Here is a 22,168-nt window from a genome sequence, read left to right as displayed (position 1 = left end):
TAAAGCATTGCACTTGTGTAGAGTAGGTTGTGGGTTCAAACCGCTCCGCCACCAAACAAATTTCAATATGCGCCCATACCCTTGCTGACGTCACCTTGGGCCACGTGGCGGTCTCCGGGTCTGCCACGTGGAAATCTGTGTTTGGCTGTCCAAAAAGGAATAATCCCTGGAATATTCCAAGGAATATTCTGTGGAATATTCTTTTTTAATTTTTTTTTGAAAAATTCAAAAATTAAGGGTTATTGGGCGATTTTGTTTTTGGCATAAGTTTCTCATACGGCGACCGTTTTTCGAACCGTTCATGCCGCCAGAATCATGAGGATGAGAACTTTCTATTCGTTCAACTTTGAACTAGTTCTGAGCACTTTCACTTTTTAGCATTTTACGACACTTAGGACATGAGCACCTGATCACGCCTCCCCATTGGGAAGCTTTTGGACCCCAAAATCCTTCAACTACCTATTAAAGAGGTGAGGGTACAGCTCCCTCACTCTATCCACCTCCATCCACTTTTCCTTGTTCGGTTTGCTGCCTTTGAAACCAACCCGAACATAATCTACATTTGCCCTCCTTGAAGTGCATGTCCTTCTGTCAAGGATTGTATCTTCTTTCAGCTCATCTAAGAATTCTAGCGAGAAATCTTCTATAGATGGCAGCTAAACAACACTTTCATGACCAGAAATCAAAGGAGGTTCATACAAATGTAAGTTCTCCACATTGACAACAGAATACATTTGCATGTAGGAAGGAAAATCTAATTGAAAAGCATTATTTCCAACCTTCTTGAGGATTTTGAATGGACCATAATGAATAGGCTTCAACTTTTTACCTTCTTCTTGCATCCTTTCCTTACTAATGTACAGCCATACCTCATCCCCTTCTTGAAACTTGTGATCGACTCTATGCTTGTCGTGTCTTTCCTTGTACTTGCCTTGACTCTTCTCAAGCTGTTCTTGAATTTGCTGATGTATTTGCTGAATTCTTTCAATGAATGAACGAGCTTTGTCAATATCACTATGTCCCTTAATGGCGACATCTTTCTCAAGAATGAAATCAAGAGGTGATTTTGGCAAGTAACCAAAACAAGCTTCGAACGGTGAGGTGTTTGTGGAAGAGTGCTTGGCACGGTTGTAAGCATGTTGTATGTAGTGCAAATGTTCATCCCAAAGCTTGGGATGCTTGCTGCAATATCCTCTCAATAGGTGCACAATGGTTCTGTTCACAACTTTAGTTTGTCCATCTGTTTGCAGATGGAAAGCAGTACTTTTCTTCAACTTTGTGTCCATCATCTCCCATAGGTTGGACCAAAAATTCCCCACAAATCTGGAATCCTTATCACTAATAATGGAAGTAGGCAAACCAAAGTGAATCCATACATGATGAAAAAATAATTCAGCAGTTTGTTCAGCAGTTATAGTTTTCTTACAAGGCATAAGTATACACAATTTGCTGAAACGATCAACTACTACATATAAATAATCATGCTTCTTTCTAGATTTTGGAAAACCTCCTACAAAATCCATAGAGATGCTCTCCCATGGTCTAGAAGGTACTGGAAAAGGAGTATACAAGCCAAGCTTCCTATCACTAGGCTTGCTTGTAGCACATAATGAACAACCTCTTATGAACCTTGAAACAGAATCTACCATGGGAGGCCAATAGCAATACCTCTATAGATGTGCAACTGTTTTGCTTACCCCAAAATGGCCAGCAATAAGAGAAGAATGAGCTTCTCTTATGACATTTATTCTCTCCCCCTGTGGTATACACAACTTTCCCAAATGAAACAGAAAATTGTTATGCATGTGATAGTCATTTTCCTCTACATGATTCCCTTTACTCAAGTTAGCATACACATCTTTAAAGTCATCATCAGATGCATATTGTTCTATGTAACTATCATGTACCATGGAATCATTCTTAAGTAAAGTAACAGCACCAATAATAGGCCTTGAAAGCATATCAGCAACTTTATTCAAAGTACCTTTCTTATACCTTATTACCAAATGGAACTGTTGCAAGAAGCCCATCCATCTGAAGTGTCGTGACTGTTGTAACTTGCTTTGTGATTGCAAGTACTATAAGGGCTGATGGTCAGTATGTATAACAGTTTCTTTGCCCATCAAATAGTGTTTCCATTTTTTGACGCTTTGTACCAATGCATACAACTCCTTATCATATGTAGGATAATTTACAACAGCACCATTAAAAGTTTCAGAATGAAAAGCAATAGGCTTACCATGCTGTAGAAGAACTGCACCCATGGCATAATCACTAGCATCGGTTTGTATCTCAAATGGTTGTCTCAAATCTGTAATGCAAGGACTGGAGCTGAACTAATCTTCTCTTTCAAAGATTCAAAAGCTTTTTGCTGCTTGCCTCCCCATTGGAAAGCATGCTTCACACTTGTCACTACATGCATAGGAGCTGCTATAGAAGAGAAGTTAGAGATGAACTTCCTCCAATATTGAGCTGCACCCAAAAAACTTCTTACCTCTGTTATAGATTTGGGAGTAGGCCACTTCACAATAGCCTCAATCTTAGCAGGATCAATTCTCAAAGCACCTCCTCCTACTATGTGTCCCAAATAAACCAAAGAAGTCTTTCCAAATTCACACATTGACATTTTAAGAAATAACTGATTCTTCTTCAAAACATCAAGTACTTTCTTAACATGCATGACATGATCTTCTCTAGACTTGTTGAAAATTAAGATGTCATCTAAGTAGACAATAACAAAATCATCAAGAAAAGGACGCAAGACATCATCCATTACCCGCATGAAAGTTGCAGGTGCATTGCACAAACCAAACAGCATCACAAGCCACTCAAAGAGTCCTTGTTTGGTTTTAAAGGTTGTCTTCCAAATGTCACTTTCTTCAATTCTTAATTGATGATATCCACTGCGCAAGTCTAACTTAGTGAAATATCGAGCATCTTTCAGCTGGTCTAGCAAATCATCTATCCTTGGGAGTGGGTAACGATTCTTTACCGTTATCTTGTTCAAGGCCCTGAAATCAACACACATACGCCAAGTGCCATCTTTCTTTGGAATCAATACAATCGGTGACCCACATGGCGAAGTACTTGGCCTTATGAAACCCTTGTCCAACAAGTCCTTGATTTGCTTCTTTATTTCAGCATTCTCCATAATATACATGCGGTACATTCCTATGTTTGGAAGAGGACAATCTGGATGCAAATGGATTTCATGCTGAATCTCCCTCTTAGGAGTCAAACCTGTTGGCTCCTGAAACATCTCATGATATGCATCAACTACATCATACAGTTCTGACTTAAGTTTTGGATCACAATTGTCAAATGACTCATGATTCACATCAACCTTGGGCTTAATCATAAGAAGAACAAAATTCTTACTTGAATTGACCAGCCTTTTTACCTATCCTGCATTCACCATCACTACATTTTTCTTATTGTGATGAGCTCTAACAATGAACTCCTTGCCATCTTTGAAAAGATGATATTTGCTTTCATGGCGATGAAAGATAGCTTTCCTGTCAAACAAGTAAGGACTTGCCAAAACAATTCCTGCTATATCAAAAGGTACCACATCAAGTTCAACTGTGTCAATAAAATGTGCAGTAATTGCAAAGCGCAATGTGCACTTTCTTGAAACTTGTAAATTTGCGTCCTTGCAAATCCATCCAAGTGGATATGGCTTCGGATGTGGAACGGTCTCAAGTTTAAGCTACTTGACCAAGTCCTTTGATATAAGGTTTTCTTGTGACCCACTATCAAAAAGTGTGTCAATTTTAGTATGTTTTGAAATCACCCTCACATGAAACAGTTCAATTCTTTCTTCCTCATTAGGAGCTTGTACATGGCAGTTTGAGGTACTAGTGCTAGCTTGAGTTTCAATTTCTTTTCCCTTCATGTTTTTCAAACCCATGGCTGCAATTTTGGTTTCATCACCTGAATCATCCCCTAAATCCTGTGGTGTAGATGTAGTAGCAGCAGTTTTCTATTTCCCTTTGGATTTGTTAGATTGAGATCTTTTTTCAGGATGTAATTTCCAATAGTTTTTCTCCTCATGGCCTGGTTTAGAACAGTGTTTACAGATCACTTTCTCACTCTCCTATTTGACAGATGCATTCTTTTTTCCCTTTCCCTTGGAGGTTTTCTCTTTGTTTTTCCCGTTGGGGGGCTTGTTTCTACCCTCTTCAAATGTATTTTTCCCCTTGCCTCTAAATGTGTAGCTTGGACACAAACCTCGTCCAGGCTAGTAGGGTTAAACATCAAGATGGTGTGTCTAAGGTAGCTATGCAAGCCACCAATGTATTTCAGCAAGGTTTCCTGGGTCTGTAAATCTACCCCTAACAAGAGAGCTCTTCTCTTGAATTCTTGGGTGTAGTCTTGGACACTCTGACCCTTAAGTTGTCTGAAATTTTGCCAGTTCATAATGGCTTTCTGCATGTGAGCAAGAGGATAAAATTGTTTTTTAATGGCTAACAGAAATTCAGGCCATGTTAAGGTAACCTTACCAAATTTCTTGATTTCCTCTTTAGTCTTGGCCTCCCACCAGACCAATGCCACTCCATCCATTCTCAAAGAAGCCAACTGAATCTTTGTGGCATCATCATGCATATTCTGGATCCTCAAGTAAACTTCCAACTGCCTAATCCAGTTGTCAAGCTTTTCTGCATTCACTTCACCATTAAACATAGGTAATTCGAATTTTACATCAAGCTTCAAAAAAGGACTTTTTCTAGAGGATCTATGCTTATGCACAGAAGAAGAAGACGAGGATGAAGAGGAAGAAGGTGACGATGGGGGTGGTGGATCACCATTACCTCCATGTCCTTTCTTGGAATGATCATCATCCTTCTTACCTTCTGAAGAGCCCTCTACTTCATGTGGATGTTTGGACCCTTCCCCAACCAATTTCTCATTTCTTTCTTGGTACAATATCCTCACCATTTTAGTGAGGTCCAAGAAAGCCTTTCTGAAGACTTTTTCTTCTTTTGGATCCATGTCTGCAGGAATTTCTCCTTCATGTGCAAACATTCTTGAAGTTTTTGCTGAGACTCTTGAGGGTGAAATTGAAGGTGGAGGTGATGGTTCTCTGGCCTTCCTTGACTGAGGATTCTCTCATTCTCTAGTCAGCTGTCCTTCCCCTCTTTTAAGTTTCAACCTGGTAAGCATCAATACTTGCAAGACAGTTAGAAGATATTTGCACAAAAACAATCAAAAGACAACTACACCAGAGATTGACTGAAAGAGCATTTATCTACTTTGCAATTGCATAACAAGAGCATTTCGAAGGCTTCCTGGCTCGTTTCAGGCTCTGTCTATAGTTTATTTGACTGCTTTTGATACAAAGAAACAATAGCATATCTCTTATACCAACTTGATCTGAATTTTAAACTACTTGTAAATGGTTTGCAAGGTATATAATTCAGATATATACATGTTCTTGCAGAAAAGAAACAAATGAAATTTTCAGCTGTTCATGACCCATTTAAGTATAGAATATTTATTTCCTTTTACTGTTTAACACACTAAAACGAATTTGTTCTTCAAAATAAATCAACCACAGATGCAAAAGAAGTTGGTGAAGCAGTTCACCCCTCCTGGGCTACGTCTGCTGGGTCCAAGGCTCCCAAATGGGCCTGTCCTTGTTTTGATTAAATGCTCAAATTGAATATACAGCTGAATAGAAGCATCTAGAGGTGGAATAGATGGTAAAAACGGATTCAGAACACTTGAATCCTTCCGGATTGACTATTGGTTCACCTCAAATGGATACCTGCAACCCTATACAGTTCTCCTAATACTGGGTTCTAGTGGCTCCTAGAACTTCCACGGCTCCAAAACCTCTGCAAATGACCTCAGATGGTTGTAAGACCTGTTCCAATGGCTTCCGAAGGTCTAAAATACCCAAAATCATAAAAAAAATTCATCCAAAACGGACTTTCCTAGCCAAAGTTATGGCTCATTAAAGATTCCCTCCAGTTTGGCCTAAAAAAACTCCAGCTAGCTGTAGTGGAAGTCCAGTTAGCGCTGCCAATTATGGCGGGACCGCCCAAATTTTGCGATCCGCCAAGAATCCCGCCAAACAAGCCGCATTTTTAACTGATTGTTTTAATGGCGCATGTGAACGGTTTTAACAGCTGGTAGTTTTCCTTGGATTGCGCGCCGATGGTTTAAGGGGTATAGCCCACGGTTCAATGGTGGAGGTCATATGGAATGGGGGCTGGTCCTTAGGGGCTGGCCCCCTTAGGGCTCCACCCAATGGTATCTTAAACCTCAAATCAATTTTTTTCCGCTTACACAACAAGAGTTACATGTGTAGTGCGTTGGTAAAGCGTTGCACTTGTGTAGAGTAGGTTGTGGGTTCAAACCGCTTCGCCACCAAACAAATTTTAATATGCGCCCATACCCTTGCTGACATCACCTTGGGCCACGTGGCGGTCTCCGGGCCTACCACGTGGCAATCTGTGATTGGTTGTCCAAAAAGGAATATTCCCTAGAATATTCCAAGGAATATTCCATGGAATATTCTTTTTTAATTTTTTTTTTTAAATTCAAAAATTAAGGGTTATTGGGCGATTTTGTTTTTGGCATAACTTTCTCATACGGCGACCGTTTTTCGAACCGTTCATGGCACCGGAATCAGGAGAAAGAGCACTTTCCACTCGTTCAACTTTGAACTAGTTCTGAGCACTTTAATTTTTGAGAATTTTACGACACTTAGGACATGAGCACCTGTCAGTGCCCACACCTGAAACACTATACTTTTCATCATTACCCATCACTATGAGTATATTGAGGTCTTTCTCCTCCAAGGTACTGAACAAACTCGTATCACTAGTCATGTGGAATGAGGCTCCACTGTCAAGAAACCAACCACAACCCATTATCGATGAAACCATGCATGCGATGAGGGTAAAATCCAATTCGAATTGAGAGTCCAATGCCTCACCTTCAGATCCTTCCTTAGAGCCCTTCTTGGATTTCTTCAATGGAAAATTAGTTGCATAATGGCCCACCTCATGACAATTAAAGCATCATACTTTAGTTGTCAATATTCTTCCCTCCATGAGAAGAACTTGATTTGGGATGAGAATCCTTCTCCTTCCCTTTCTTTGCCTTACTCGCTAAGGCACAATTTTCTTCATCCTCCTTGGATGAAGAACCATCTCTGGTGCTTCTCCTGATCTCCTCCTGCATCAGATCCGACCACAATCATTCCCAATCTGGGAGTTTCTCTCTTCCATTTACTGAGTCTTAGTAGTTATGCCAGCTCTTAGGAAGACCGAGGAGAGCAAGACTCACCATGTCATCATCGACTGTCATGATTCCTACACTTCCAAGCTCATCCTTGCAGGTGGTGAGCTTGTTCAGATATGTAGAGGTCGTGTTGCCCTTTTCACACTTGATTTTCTGAAGATTTTCTTTCAACGCCAGATTCCTCTGATCGCTGCTATTCTGATATATATCCTTCAATGTTTTCCACATTGAAAATGGTGTCTCCTTCCCATGGAGACTCGAGACAATGTGGTCTCGAACTCCCTCCAAAAGAATCCTCCTCGCTCTAGCCACACATTTCTTCCATTCCACCAATTCTTGGGCATTAGCAGCTACTGGCTTGGGGACTTCTTGATCAATGAAGTCCTTCAAACCGTTGTCCTCTAATACCACTTCCATGCGATCCTTCTAGTCTATATAATTTGAGCTTCCATCCAAGGCATACTCGAGTCTTAAACCATTGAACACCATTGGTGAAATTTGAGATGTGATAAGAATACGATTTCTATAATCAAGAACTTCAAACTTCGAACTTCTCCTTTCTTTGTATCCTGTTCTCTGCTTTGATCACCTTTGCTCTGATACCATGTAGAAATTTCACTGTAGATTAAACTGATTATGCAATGTACTAAAGCAAAATACTTAATCTACTTCTACAATCAAAATTGCGAAAGCTTAATCGATTTTGAGCAAGATCAAATAGAACACATATAACAGAGAATGAGAAATCAATCACACATGAAACACAGAAGAATACTCTGGGGAAAGCCTCAGCTAAAAACCCCACTATCTGTATTATCATACAAGTGAAAATATCTCAGGATTAAACAAAACTTTAACTCACAAGTTATCTAGCTCTTAGTACAATCCCTCACTGTTGCTCATAGACAGAATAGACAACACATATGCCTTCCTTTAGTCCTCCAAGCCTCCTATTTCCTTGTACAGTTTCTCCTGGGTCCTCCAGCTGCAACCTGTGTGATTTTCACCTCATACACAACACTGATCTCTGAAATAACTACACAATCCTGAAGGAGATAATTCCTTCTACATGGATGAGTTTCCTATATAGGAAAATTCCTCCAACTGATAGTACATTGTCCCTTCCTCTAATCTCAACTAGGTCTCTAACTGAACTGACATGCATGAGTTATTTATGAGAGAATATTCAGTTATCTGAAGTACACTAGTTACATGCATGCATGCATTAACTAACTGAACTCACAATCAGTTCCACAAACTGTTGGAACTAATCTAACTGGACTTAACTCAGTTAACTGAGCTAACTAATTCCAACTCAAACCACAACTCATCCTGATCTCCTTAATTAAGTTGTTATCACTTGGATTGACCTCAGGCTGAAGGGAGTCAATTCCAGGGTCACCACAAACCATGCTTAGCCAAGTAGCTAGCCCTACTAGGCCAGGAGAGGGCTCTCTCCTTATGTATCTTAGTCAAGATGACTGGATTAGTTAAAGGATTTTAGGCTAGGTATAGTAGCTCGAAAGGTTTTGATTGAATTTGTTGGTGTTTTGCTGGATGAGATGGAGCTGGGCAGTTTAGGTCTGGGAAATTAGGTCAGAAATGCAGGCTGCTCTATGGGGCAAGGTAGGCATAGGTTTTTGCACTTTAGGTTTAATGGTGTGAGGTGTTTAAGACTGATGAGGAGCTGAGGAAGGCATGTGACAATCATGGATCCTTCTCAAACAGTAGAAAACATGAAATATTGAATGATTTCCCAACGCAGAGCACTGTTACAATGGATTCTACCTATCAAACTTGATAACATTCAATAAGAAGCAATGAAACTAATGGCAGACAAAACATGTAAACAAATGATTACAAAAGAAGAAACTATGCTAAAACTCCATACCACAGGGATCCCATAAAAATAGCTGCAAATCCTATTAATCTCCTTGCCAAGCTGCTTACAATGATGTACAATCAAGCTATGAGCCTCTAAGTGAGTCCAACCTCAATAAATGTCTAAGAAAATACATAATATAAGCATCAAAACCACCCATCCTAGCCTCAGGGGTCGAATCCATGAGAGGAGGAGCAGTTACAAAACAAACTGAACTGAAAGCTAAAGACTAGGGAGGTCAAACTGACTCATCCCTAAGGTGAAGGAAACTGATTCATTACATGCCACCTTGGCCATTTACCTAATGTATCTACCCTAGGTAACCAAAATATACATTAATTACATCATGATTTCACATTACATCAGTAAAAAGATCAAAATCCCAAAGGTGAAAAGCAAATTCTAGAAGAAACAGTGAAAAATTGGGCAATTTGTCAAGTGTGCAGCGCTAGTGTCAAACGTGCAACGCCTGAAGGAAGTGCGCAGCGCCAAATTCAAGCTGAATTTTGACTGCCCTTTTTACCTCCAAATTTGGCTCATGATAGCTCATTGAAAAGCTTGTCCTGTCTAGTTTCCAAAACTACCCTTGGTTTCCAATTTGAGCTTGATTTGACCCTCCAAAATTGCAATCTCCCAAGACTGCTCAAATGCGCAGCGCCAAGCTCCAAAAATAGGTAGAAACATGAAATTTTGGTGGTTTTTTGGCCTTCTCACCTAGCAAAACTGGCTTCGTGTTTTGCCAGTGGACTGATAAAATAAATGCCTGAAAATGACAGGAAATGCTAACACTTCAAGCCCACTTTTGACTGCCTTCCCAATGTCCAAATTGAGCGTGGGATAGCTCGTTGGAAATCTTGTTGAGTCTAGTTTCCAGAACATCTTGAATTTTTTAATTTGGAGTTCATTTTCCCTGTCAAAATCCCAATCTCCCAAGACTGGTCAAACACGCAGCACTTGAAGGAAGTGCACAGCGCTTGGAGGGAGTGCGCAACTCCACTTTCAAGACAGTTTTTGGAGGTGTTCCTCAACTCCAAATTGAGCTCATGATAGCTCATTGGAAAGGTCTTTGTGTCTAGTTATCATTTTACTCATCAAACAAGTCATTTGGTCACCCTAGCTAGGAGAAATCTTGATTTTCCCAAGGTCACTCCAGAAGTGCATCAACTCTCCTGAGGCAAATGATGTTTTGGACATTTCTCCCACACCATGAGACCTGTGTAAAAATGGAAGGATTTTTTTCTTCATATGTCTATGATGGAAAAAAACCCTCTCTCACTTTTGTTAAGTGCATCTTATCTTTCTTAGAAACATCATTTGAATAAAACCTATCCCGATGTGTGGGACAGGAGAGTTTTAGAAATGAAAGGAAATGAAGGGGATAATGGGACTTCTAATTTCTTGGGAAAATTTTGGGAACTAGGGAGGGATGTTAGGAAGCAGGGGAAAGTGGAATTTCAAGGATTGAGTGAGAGGAAGGGGTCCAAAAGGGCAAAACACAAGCCTAACCTAGGAAAGTGTCAAATTGTAGAAATAGGCTAGGTTTTGTGGGAAAATGATGAATTTGAGGGATATTAGTGATGGGAAGTGTTTAAGAAGTTATTTTAAGGGTAGGGGAAGGTGTATGAGCATCAAGATACAATCTTTGTTGATGATTTGACCATCCAAGGAAAATTACCTTCAAAACCCTAAGAGAGGGAAATGAGCCTTACCTAAGTACAACTGAAGCATGAACAAGGTGTAAAATGACCCATTGGAACCTGAAATGATGATGACAAATCTTTGAATGATGGTACACTCAGCTGAATGGTGACATGGACCAATATTTGGAAAACTTTGGAAGGAGTGAAAACAATCCTAGACCTAATACCTAGTGACCAAATTTTACTTGAAGACTCACTGAAATGACAATTTGACTTTGACACCCCAAGACCACTTTGTAAGAGCATGTTTGATCGCTGGTGGAAGTATGCAAATACTGACTCTAACTTAAGCGATAACTTCCTCAGTCAAAGGGATAATTGTTGCATGTCTTCACATAGACTTCATGTTTGATTTTCTCCAACTAATTAACTCAAGATGAATTAATTAATTATTTTTCAAACAGCTGCTAAGAAATTCGAATTTTAATTCTCAATTTTAGTTCAGGGACTAACTAAAATTGGAATGTATCCTAAAATGTTATTTATAGCAATTCTATTTTTAGCATTTCTATTTTATCATTCCTTGTTGCTATTTCCAACACTGGTACCTGAAATTATATTTATAGCAATGCTATTTATAGCATTTCTATTTTTAGCATTTCTTGTTGCTATTTTGAACACTCCCTCTCAACAAGAGAGGCATTGAACTCAAACCCGATCCTGAACCTTTGGAATGTTCTACATGCAACACTTCTCCCTAGTGTTGTTGCTCCAGTAACTCTAGAAACAAAAAAATATCCAACCTGAATCAGAATGATGCCTCTGTCATCAAAGTCTCTGACTGTTATTGCCTCTGTCGACTAAAAACTCTGCACCTCTGTGCTCTTCAGCGTCTGACTGCTCTAGCCTCTATCACTTTGATCTCTGAAAACATCAATCACACTGATTCCTCCTGTTGCATCCATGCTGTTGCTGGTCCTGTCTCCTAGCACTGCATCTGCACTACACCTCCTCTCATCATGTTGCATCGTGCTGCCCACTGCTGCACTGCAACTCAGTTACTGAGAATTAAATAACTGATCTCCCAACTGACCTCCCTGTTGGGCTAGAAACATCCTCTGATGCTGAAGCTTCCTCTGTCGCTCCATCCGCATCTGTCTCTACCCACTCAGCCAGTCCTGCTACTCCTCATCAGGGTTCCTGTAGCAAGGTCTAATCAAATAGGCTAGGTAACTCAAGGATCCTACCCCTATTTCAACCTTCTTGGGACTATCACTCCACATTGCCCCACCTCCCACCTGGAGGTATGGATGCATGTGATCCCACAGCCCACTTGGCTCAAAATTTCTCCCTACTGGAGGTCTTTGCATGAGTGGATGCCTCCACTCAATCTCCTCTCAGCTTCTCTAGTTGTGGCTGCTCCACAACCTCCTGAAGTTGCTTCACCAATTGTGGCTCCTCCACAATTGTCTGAGACTTCTTCTGGCACTGCATGTTGAGAGGTAATGTACTCTCCCTCTCAACCACCAAGTTTCCAACAGTTGCCTTGCTCCTCAAGGCTTTTCATGCATCTTGAACCTCAAGAGAATACAACTTCTTGACTCGTGAACTTATCTGCTTCACCTGTCTCATGGTGATGTGTCTAAGGAAAACCTTTCCCTTACTGAAGACTACATCATAGCCTTTGTCCTCCAGTATCGCAATTGATACCAAGTTCTTCTTCAGTCCTGGCACATACTTCACATTTGTCAAGGTAATGCGAGCTCCATGCTCCCTCTGAAAAGAAACCATTCCCACACCTGAAACACTATGCTTTTCATCATTACCCATCGCTATGAGTATATTGAGGTCTTTCTCCTCCAAGGTACTTAAACAGACTCTTATCGTAGGTCATGTGGAATGAGGCTCCATTGTCAAGAAACCAATCACAACCCATCATCGATAAAACCATGCATGCGATGAGGGTAAAATCCAATTCGAACTAAGAGGCCAATGCCTTACCTTTAGTTCCTTCCTTGGATCCCTTCTTGGATTTCTTCAACGGAAAATTAGTTTCATAATGGCCCACCTCATGACAATTAAAGATCGCACTTTAGATTTGTCAATCTTCTTCCCTCCATGAGAAGAACTCGATTTGGGATGAGAATCCTTCTCCTTCCCTTTCTTTGCCTTACTCGATAAGGCGCAATTTTCTTCATCCTCTTTGGATGAAGAAGCATCTCTGGTGCTTCTCCTAATCTCCTCTTATATCAGATTCGGCCACAGTCGTTCCCAATTTGGCAATTTCTCTCTTCCATTTACTGAGTCTTGGTAGTTATGCCAGCTCTTAGGAAGACTGAGGAGAGCAAGACTCACCATGTCATCATCAGCGGTCGTGATTCCTACACTTCCAAGCTCATCCCTACAGGTGGTGAGCTTGTTCAGATATGTAGAGATTGTGTCGCCCATTTCAAACTTGAATTTTCGAAGCTTGTCTTTCAACGCCAGCTTCCTCTGATCGCTGCTATTCTGATATAGATCCTTCAATGTTTTCCACATTGAAAATGGTGTCTCCTTCCCATGGAGACACGAGACAATGTGGTCTTGAACTCCCTCCAAAAGAATCCTCCTCGCTCTAGCCACACATTTCTTCCATTTCGCCAATTCTTGGGCATTAGCAGCTGCTGGCTTGCGGACTTATTGATCAATGAAGTCCTTCAAACCGTTGTCCTCTAATACTGCTTCCATGTGATCCTTCTAGGCTATATAATTCCAGCAGCCATCCAGGGCATACTCGAGTCTTAAACCATTGAACTCCATTGGTGAAATTTGAGATGTGATAAGAATTTGATTTCTATAATCAAGAACTTCAAACTTCGAACTTCGAACTTCTTTGTATACTATTCTCCGCTTTGATCACCTTTGCTCTGATACCATGTAGAAATTTCACCGTAGATTAAACTGATTATGCAATGTACTAAAGTAAAATACTTAATCTACTTCTACAATCAAACTTGCGGAAGCTTAATCAATTTTGAGTAAGATCAAATAGAACACATATAACAGAGAATGAGAAATCAATCACACATGAAACACAAAAGAATACTCTGGGGAAAGCCTCAGCTAAAAACCTCACTATCTGTATTATCATACAAGTGGAAATATCTTAGGATTACACAAAGCTTTAGCTCACAAGCTATCCAGCTCTGAGTACAATCCCTCACTGCTGCTCATAGATAGAATAGACAACACATATTCCTTCCTTCAGTCCTCCAAGCCTCCTATTTCCTTGCACAGTTTCTCCTTGGTCCTCCAACTGCAACCTGTGTGATTTTCACCTCACACACAACACTGACCTCTAAAATAACTGCGCAATCCTAAAGGAGATAATTCCTTCTGCATGGATGAGTTTCCTATATAGGAAAATTCCTCCAACTGATAGTACATTGTCCCTTCCTCTGATCTTAATTGGGTCTCTGACTGAACTGACATGCAGGAGTTATTTATGAGAGAATATTCAGTTATCTAAAGTACACTAGTTACATGAATTCATGCATTAACTAACTGAACTCAAAATCAGTTCCACAAACTCTTGGAACTAATATAACTAGACTTAACTCAGTTAACTGAGCTAACTAATTACAACTCAAAGTACAACTTGTCCTGATCTCCTTAATTAAGGGATAACTTCCTCAATCAAAGGGATAATTGTTGCATGTCTTCACATAGACTTCTTGTTTGATTTTCTCCAACTAATTAACTCAAGATGAATTAATTAATTATTTTTCAAACAGCTACTAAGATCAAATTTTAATTTTAATTCTTAATTTTAGTTCAGGGACTAACTAAAATTGGAATGTATCCCGAAATGCTATTTATAGCAATTCTATTTTTAGCATTTCTATTTTATCATTCATTGTTGCTATTTCCAACACTGGTACCTGAAATGCTATTTATAGCAATGCTATTTATAACATTTCTATTTTTATCATTTCTTGTTGTTATTTTCAACAAGGCATGGCTTGAACTATGAACTGTGCAGTTCCAGGAGCCTGCCCCGAGCCTTGGTCACTGAGATTGTGCAATGCGCAGTCTCTCCTAGCCTATGCCTAGACCGAACTACCCATTGCGTAGTTCCAGCTAACAAGACCTCCCCACTTACTACTAGGACTGGGAAATGCACAGTTCCAGCTGGCATACAGTCACCTCTGTGAGCCCAAATTGCGCAATCCCTCCCAACATTTGCCCAGTTTGTTGCTTGGTCTGATTATTGGAGTACTTTTGTTTTCAAGCTAACATTTGCATGCCATGAGTGTCCTCTCTGTCTCCGGGTACAAAATTTGTTGAACAACTCTTTAGTAGTTATAGGTAGCATGGCCTCTAAGAGTGCTACATCAAAGGATACTGTCAAGAGTAGCACCGCGGAAGCAGTTGCGGAGGTGTCAATGGATTTTCCAGTTTGAGCAAGAAATCAAGGATATCTTTGTATAGGACTTCAAGGAAGACTTAGAGGGTCGATAGGTTTACATTAGCATCCATTGGTCAGGCTTACACAAGGTTGCATGCAGGTACCCCACATTCCCATGTGTGGACATCATCCACTGGATTGTCTCACACACAGATCTAGAGACTATGACATTGAGCAATGCCAGTAGGATAGAGAATTCCACCTTCAGGGTAGAGAACTATCATCAAATGTATCATTTACCTCAGCCGGTGAATCGCATGGACTCACTTTTCTATGCCACCCACAACTTTGTGAACACCAGGGATATTGTAAAGTGTTGGGTGAAAGAGTTTTTGAAGTTTAGAATGACAACCAATCATGCTTACAAGACAATGTCTCTCGGGAAGGCTTACCAGTTCTTGATCATCTTTTCATGTCGATTATATGGTTAAAAGAGCACGAAGACCTTTACTGAAAATTGGGTGGTTATGTTGGACGAGATGGTGAGTGATGGAAATCCATTCAATTGGTCGGATTTGTTGGCTCTTCAGTTGAAAGTCCATGTGACTAATGCTTGGAATCTTCCGAAAGATGAGCAAGTGAGATTCTACATGTCCGCATATTTACTTGATGCAATTTGTGCCCAGCATCAGTTTCCTAGCATGAATTGGACATGGACAGCGAAAGAGACTACCGTCAAAATTTATTACAAGTTGCTTTCTGACTACAGGTACCTAGGAGTTATGGTGAGGCTGACTAACCATTTCATCATCCCGTTTTTTAAGTTGATATTTGAGCAGGATCCACCTTGCATGTCCCAAGAAGCAATGGAGGCAAGACTTGACATTGCAGATTGGTATGCCTCACCCAGTGGTACCTTCATTAGGATGTTTGGCAGAGAGAAGCCTTCGCATGTTCTACCAAGGTATGCTGCAGACAAGTTGGTCATGCAAAAGGTCTCATACCACATCTCCATAGGGTTATTAGTAGGACTACATAGGACGAAGAAAGCACCATGGCCCTCTCTTCCTTGTTGATTGGATTATACGATATTAAGAGATTGAAGGATGTGGATATCGAAGCTAAGGAGATAGTGAAGTTCGAGTTCGACACGAAAAACTACAATATGTATGATCCCCACAGTATTTGCAATAACCATTGTGCGAAGGTGTACCATCCATGGATCCACAAGACATTTCATTGGCACGAGGAGGACCCTTGGAGAAATTGTTACAATGACTCCAAGTTCCATGAGACAGTCAGTATAGTCACAACACATAAATCTTCTCTGCATGCAGCAGTAGCGCGGGAAGCAACAATAACAAAAGAAATAAGCAGCAATTTGGTGCAGGACAAAGGAAAGAGGAAGATTGTCAAGAAACCAGAGGCTGAGAAAAGCTACAATATGAAAGAAGACCCCATCACTGAGAAAGAAGCTTTGGAAACAGAGGCAAAGAGGGAGTAGCGGCTAAAGAGAGTAGAGTGAAGAGAGAAAGAAAAGAAAAGGCTTGAGGAAGAAAAATGAAAGCTACAGGAAACATAGAATGAAGGAAGAGCAGGAGTTGAGAAGGAGAGAGAGGGAAGAGAAGTAGAAACATGAAGCATAAGAAAGGCAAGGCGCGATGATAGAACAAATAGTTCCCATATAGGTTGAGGAGTTAGATCAATGGCAGTTGAAGAGGAGGATGAGCAGATGCAGGATCGAGAGCTTGCTCAATAGATTGAGCAAGTGATTGAAGTGACAGACATGGAGTTGGGATAGGAGCCACAAGACCAAGACATTGACCTCATGTCAAGAGCACCCGAGGTCACCTCTCAGTCTCCACCACCTCCAGTGTTAGGACTGACCCCAAGCAAGCAAGGTGAGGTTGTTCTCATTGATGATGATCCGATGATGGATGTGTACAATCTATCATTTAACGAGTTGCAGAAAAATATTGTATAGTCACAGAGAAAAAATTTCCTGGATGATCACGCGTCACCTACATTCATAAAGGAAAGGGTGATTGTGTCAGATATCAGAAAGCATCTAGTTGTTATGGCCAATGTCGCTTTGGCTTATGCAGGAGCCACCAGCTCAAATGTCAAGTTCCTATTAGCCAAGAATGAACAGATGGCAAAGAACTTGAAGGCATCCAGGCAAGAGGTAGAACAATCCAGAGGGTAGAGCGCAGGTTCTGCAATGGCAAAGATGAGGAAAACTATACTTGTGGAATTATCAACACATGAGTCTACCATGCAGAAGCTCTATGATGGATTTGTCACCATGCATAAGGAAGTTGTCCATCTACATGGCTTACAGCAGCAGAGCAAAAGATTTTTCAAAACTCTCAGTGATATACATGCTGCCATCGCCCATGTGAAAGAGTGGACAATGTGGTACAAAGGGGCCCTGCTTTACTTGCCAAAGATGATGAAGCTGTAGGTAGAGCTAGACAAAGCAAAGGTCTGGATGTTGATCCAGAATTATGAGTAGCTCACCCCGTTCGTCAGCAGCATACAGGCTTCATATGCATAGTTGTATAAGAGTTTGGATGTCATGGTAAGAATGCATAGGATCTCGTGAATTAGTTCCCTCGTCGAAGCTAAGCATAAAAACCAAGTCCGGATAGAGATCGACAGGTACATTGAGTAGCTAAGGCGAGAGGCCACCAACAGTGACTTGAAGCTGAGCGCACAAAACATGTTGAAGTACATTGGTGGTCCTGTTATGGTCAAAACCATGTTGCACATGCTTTAGGATGAGTTGGACAAAGGTTCCAAGACCATATACTCAGAAGCTACGGAGGCCAAAGTCCGTTATAAAAAAGACACCATCAAGTAGTTTGGGGACATCATCACACAATACCAAGCTTGGCATCAATACGTGACCGAGAAGCATCAAGTGGAGGTTTCCGAGTTGGTATTTCCCCAAACTTCTGAGTCATAGTGTTTTGTCTTGTTAGGTTGTCTCTAGCCTATTTTTTCTCACATGGGTACATGTGGAAAATGTATATTATTTGTAAATATGTTGTAAGTGAAATTCCAAGTGTCATTAGTGGAATGTGAACAATCACTATGTAATGTAATGATTTATTTGTAAAGAATTTGAAGAGTCATGAGGGTATTCAAAGAGTCACAAAGGGGAATGTCAAGGGTCACCCCACCCTTTGTTATAAATAGAACATCATAACTCATAGAACAGGCTTTTGGGAACCAAGATTTTGGCTAGGCTTAGGCTTAGAAAAGGCTTGGGAGTATTATGACGAGCCTTGGCTTCTCCATAGCGTAGAGTGAGTATACTTCTTTGGAGGAGTAGGTGGTCTTGACTATAATGTTCCACTATTGGGGCTAATGGTTGTCAATGGTGTATGTATGGATGGAACTTTCACTTATAATAATAATAACAGAGCCAACACGCTTTCATGCATATGTTGTTATTGTAGTTGGACTATTCTGGTTGCTTTAGAAATATATGTTGTTCAGCTTATGCATTTTCTTATGAACTACTTTGTATGTAATTGTATGAATCTTGTTGAATGTGTGTTGTTGGTCTAACCCATCACTTTGTTTTGTGGACTATTCCGCATTTCATCTTGTGATATCATTCAGCTTGTGTGTTCCTTTCGAGATGCATACTATTACTGGCTTCTAAGGGCTGCACTTCCTTTTCCCTTTTGTGCGTTAGAACCCCCCCATACATCTCACTTGACTCGCTACAAGGTCACAGACTTGCTTCAGCCCAAAGTTATCATACTTATCTCTGCGCACTACCGCAGTGAAGGCATTACTTTACCACCCACTTCTGTGACACCTACTCCAAACGGCCTGAGGTCTAGTTGGGACTTCTTACCGGGCATATCCCCTGAATGTTGTCGGGTCCAGCACCGTCAACAAGTTTCTTTGTTAGCATGTTAGGGTAGCACTTATCAACCCCTCCATATATTTTCAAGGGTGATATAAAGGTAGAAACAATAGTGAACAACCAATTCTTGCAGAGACAATAGGATTTTGGAAATGGCCATGCCTTTATTAATATTTCGTGTCTATGTAATTATTTGCATGAGAAACACTTTTTCAATGACCACTGCAATGAAGACTGATTATTATTCATTAAATGTTTTGTCATAATGAGTTTAGATCTCTTACAATTTTTTTCATAACTTCCAATTGTCTTTAATTGTCGTAGGCAATGAGTTATTTTTTCGAAAATGAGCAAGTTTCAAGCCAGAAATCAGTTTTTTATCACTATGAATAGTAAAAGTGAAACATGTCTTATCATTTCATTAAACAATTCTAATCTCTATTGTCATATTGCATTTTATAGTGTCAAATATTATCTTTTTAATCAAGTTTTGTTTTTTAAAGATTCGCATTAAGATGACTAGTTAGATATGCTATGTTATAGCTACTAAGTTTTTCATATTTTGACTTTCAAGTATAGGTTTTTGTTTTATTATATTATTTTAATGATGCATTTTAATTAAGAATCAATAATAATTATTACTTATAATAAAGTTAAATAATTTTAAAACAAATATAAGTAAATTATTTTCGAAGTAACTCAAACATGTATAGAAGTACTAGGTGTATAGAGTTGTATAAGGTGTATAGAAGTACTAGGTGTATAAGATTTGCAATTAAGTTTTGATATTATTTTGTAATGTCTCAATTTAATATGGTTTTGTTATATAAATTATCATTTGGTTGGATTTATTTTTTTAATACAATATGAAATTTTACATATATAAATATTAACTTAATAATTATTTAACCAAAAATTCAACAATAATGAAAAACAATTAAATAATATTAATATTTATTTACATTTTACTTTGAAAATCTTTCAACAATTAATATAAACCAATTTTGGAATCAATGTCAATGGTAAAGTAATCACATCCCAAGGACATTTTCTCTCCCAAACAATGCAAATACCAAAAACATATAAACCAATTTTTGAGTCAATGTCAATGTCCATGGTAAAAATCCGAGGGACATTTTCTCTCCCAAACAATGCAAATACCAAGAACATGTGATGCCTCCCTTTCCTTTTAGAGCCCTAGGTCAATGGAGATACTCTCACACAATTAAGACTAAGCTTTGACAAAAAAAATTATGCACAAGGAACCATAGTATTTATATGGTCTCTAATTGGTTATAGACCATTATAAAATTACACAAAATTTATAATGCAAAGTAGATGTTTTTACATTTTATACAAACTATAGCTAAGTTCATTTTTTCTAAGTTTTAAAAATATCAACTCCTCTTTTACTGAGCATCGAACAAGGAACATCCAATTATTTGCTAAGCTTAATTTTTCTAAGTTTTAAAAATATCAAGTCTCCTTTCACTGAGCATCGAATAAGGAACATCCAATTATTTACATTTTGAACCTAACATCAACCAGAATTATATAAAGTATTTATCAATGTTGTTTATTATGAAGTGATGGTAGAAGGAGTTATTTATGGACGTCAACTGTCAAAAGTCGTTGGAATCTGGGTAAAAATATTTCAAAAAAATTGTAGTGTTTGAATCTTGTTTTTGAGGGTGGAAATGGATTCAACACTATCAAAAATCTCTAAAGCACCCAAAATATTGAAATTTGACAGCAATAACTTAGATTTTAACAAAAAAAAACCAAAATTTCTATAATTTTCAAAGCAAAAAAACAATCTCTTTAAGCATTATAAAATATATCAACTTTTCGATCTAATAAAAATTGATTTATTTCTAATTTAAAAGTCATCTTGAATCTAGGTAAGTCATAAAACACCAAGTCTTCTGTTTATGCATTTTCAAGTACGTTAAACTTCATTTAATATTTTGATGTAATGATTAACATAATTTATGAACACAGTACCACTGAGTGCGTAAGTCCCAATGTTTTAATGGCTGATCACACCAACATTTTTAAAGTCTATTAAATTTACTATTAATGTGGTCAACATAGAATCATAACTTTCCTGAGCCCTTAGCTAAAGTCGCTTTCTAGTCAAAACATTTAACTTATCCCTGCATATTTATAATTCAATTCTACGTAATTTCAGATCAAAGAGGCACATTATTGTTGCTGGTGGCTTCCATTGTACTGGGTATATGGTGGTTGTACTGCATTTTTACGGTTTGCACATTATCAATTGTTTCTTGCATTTTCTTGATTTATAACCATAGGTACCGTATTATTCTGACCATATAGAACGCTCTGCATTTGACAGCTACAATGCAAATCAAATCCAGATTTTTCTTTATTAATAATTGTATATATATTATTCTTTTAATGGTGAATATATGCATTTTTTAACATTAAACTAGTTAAAATTATACATATTATGAAATATTTCACTTTTAAATATTTTAAAAATTATTAAAAAACAATTCATTATTCTTTAATACACTTTCATGAATCTTAATTCGCAATAAAATAAATATATTTTTAGTTAATACTTATTAAACACTTTTAAATTTATACTTTTTATTTTATTATTATTTAATACATGATGTAAGAAGAATATTAAATCATTATATTTGCTTTCATTATTCATTGTTGGTAAACCTCTACCTTGTTCATTGTTGAAAGAATTTGCATATACCACTAGACCAAAATGTTTATTGCAAGGTGGTGTACAAATGGATCAAAGGCTATTACATTCTTCTACTTAACAATTTTAGTTCTTTATTATTTTTCACTTTATTTTAGCTATATTTAAACTAAGCGACACAGACTAGCTATTATGTAGCACTTGTTTAAACTACACATGTTACTCAAACACATTATCATTTTTATGTGTTTTCTATGTGTTTTATGTCTCTTAATATAACTTTTTACATATATAACATTTTGTTAAGTGAAATCATAACTAATTGTATCTAATTTAATAATGGTAGATAATAAACATAACAGTTAAATTCTTTAGTTGCTAAAAAATGAAAAATAACACTTAGATTAGTTTTAAGTTTGTGAGAGTTAATTTTATGTTATTA

Source organism: Pinus tabuliformis, chromosome 4_1, assembly GCF_031772625.1.
Source record: "Pinus tabuliformis cultivar Carrire ecotype Pingquan chromosome 4_1, CPIR1, whole genome shotgun sequence".
In the NCBI taxonomy this organism is placed as follows: domain Eukaryota; kingdom Viridiplantae; phylum Streptophyta; class Pinopsida; order Pinales; family Pinaceae; genus Pinus; species Pinus tabuliformis.
The sequence above is the reverse complement of the archived record's forward strand: the minus strand, read 5'-3'. Positions refer to the sequence as shown.